Below are 2,512 nucleotides of genomic sequence, written 5' to 3'. Positions count from 1 at the left end.
AACGAGGCTAATAAACAAGTCATATCGCCGTGTCAGTATGAAAAACACAGTGTGTACTAAACTACAACGTTTACTTAAGTATTCAGATTTTAGTAGCACGGTTTCATATTACGGAACTTATCTCTAATAGCATAACGATTATACAATTTCTGTTTGTTTGTATTCACCGAGATGTGCTCATAATACCTCACCCTCCTCTTTCAGTTATCGAGTCATTTCATTCCCAATGTGTGTCCTATCCTCCTCTAACATCTTTCCCTAATTTCCTCTTCAGATGGAAGTTGGTCTTGTTCTCTCTCACAGAAGGCTGTTGCTGATGGTATATGGACAATGGACATTCAGTATCTTACATAAACAATTGTTTATAAATACTTGCACCTTTTTGATGATGGTTGTGGTATTTTCTTCACGTTTCAGCTCCGTACAGCAGGACTGTTTCGACGTTCGTATTGAGGATTCTGACTTGATATTGGTTGACAGTTGTTTTGAGTTCCATACGTTCTTCAACTGTAGGAATGCTGTTCTAGTTCTGACATTCCAGTCAACAGCCTGAACAAAGAGAAAGGAGGAGAGTAGGGAGCCTCGTCTGACTCCGGTCCTCACTTGGAATGCGTCTGTCAGCTGTCCTCTATACAAGGCTTTGCAGTGTAGTTCGTTGTATGAGTTTTGCACAATGTTGACGATTTTCTCAGATACCCTATAATGTCGAGGAAGTTTCCATAAATCCTTCCTATCCACACTGTCAAATGATTTCTCATAATCAATGAAGTTGATGTATAATGGCGAATTCTGTTCAATTGATTGTTCAACGATGATCCGTAGTGTCGCGATTCGGTCTGTGCACGACCGATCCTTACGGAATCCAGCCTGTTGATCTCAAAGTTGGGCGTGTACTGAGTCTTTCATCCGGTTGAGAAACACTTTTTTCAAAACCTTTCCATGTACTGACAGTGATGTGATGTCTCTGTAGTTCTTACATCTACTCAGATCTCCTTTATTTCGTATCATCATATCCTTGACATGCTTCTTTCCAGTCTATCGGTACTTGTTTTTCCTCCTAAATCTTCCTGAATAGAGTGTGAAGCATGTTTGCAGTTACTTCTATGTCTGACTTTAGTGCTTCAGCTGGTATATTTTCAGGTCCTGTTGCATTCCCACCGTTAATTTATCTGATGGTCATGCTGATTTCTTCGATCGTTGGTGGAGTAGACCTTGTAGTGCTTGGAACCTGTTATTGTGACCTATTCGTTGAGTTTCTCAGTATGTCGAAGGAGGACTCTATTGAACCCTTGTACTGCTATTTGTCCACTTGTCTAGTGCTTCTTTGGTTTCAATATCATTTTGGGAACCACTTGGTGGTGATTTAAAACTACGTCAGCTTTCCTCCTCATTCCCACGTCTTACGTCGACCTTATGAATTTTTTATTGTTGCAAATATGATCCATCTGGTTCTGTGTAGTTTGATCTGGTCAGACCCCTGTAGCTTTTGGTATGCGTTTGTGAAGGCTTATTTTACCGTCAATAACCATTTTGTTGAATCCACATGTTTTCATATGCCACCATTCTCGTTCCTTTCTCCCAGTCAGTCCATGTCGTCCCATGATATCTTCATGCTCGGTGTTGTCCATTCCGGATGGTCAGGTTTTTTTCCTGAGTACTTCACCATGATTGATTTCAGCTTATCATAAAACTGATCTTTATTGCCGTCGTTTCTATTATTGGTGTGTGCATAACATTGGATAGCATTCAACGTGATTCCCTTTTTTAAGGATGCTTTGGTGATCGTGGATCCGGGAGATCACCACCCTATAAGTACGTCAGATTCTTCTTTGGACAGCATCAAAGCAACTCCTTGAATGTGTGATGCATTTTCTTCTTCGCAACTGGAGTACAGTAGCACTTCTTCCGTATCTAGTATTTGCTGTCCAACCTGGATTCAGTGAATTTCGTTGATTCCGAGTACTGCCAACTTGTATCTCCTCATTCCCGTAACTGTTTGACTGGTCCTCCCGGTCTCACGCATTGCCCGGACAATCTATGCACCTATAGAAATTGTTGCATTAGTTGTTTGAAGGAGTGCTGGTCCCGTGATTTCCAAAGAAATCTCAGGTTTAACCATGAGGAGTCATAAGTCGTCCTTCAACTCCTAGGGCAGAGTCTAAATTATTCATTCTGGTTAGTGGTTTTTTGGCATCGTTGTTTTCTACAGGACGAGGTTGCCGACCCCATACACGACCCCCCCTTTTACCAGGTCCTGGGGCCGGCAGTAGCCTTAGACAAGCTACAGGCGAGGTTATTTGGTATATGAAGACATTAACACTTTTTGTAATGACTTCTTCATTATTTTTGGAAATGATTTACTTTTTCCCCCCACAATTGCACTCTGGTGTTTTTCTTCGTTGCATACTCAGAAGGGAGTTCACTTTCATTTCTACAGTCTCCAAAGTGACCCCAAATTCAATGCGGATGTTAATTTTTATCTGAAGCAATTTCCATTCATTTATTGTTGATG

Source organism: Schistosoma haematobium, chromosome 3 (genome assembly GCF_000699445.3).
Source record: "Schistosoma haematobium chromosome 3, whole genome shotgun sequence".
NCBI classification, from domain to species: Eukaryota; Metazoa; Platyhelminthes; class Trematoda; order Strigeidida; family Schistosomatidae; genus Schistosoma; species Schistosoma haematobium.
Note: the sequence above shows the minus strand (reverse complement) of the source record.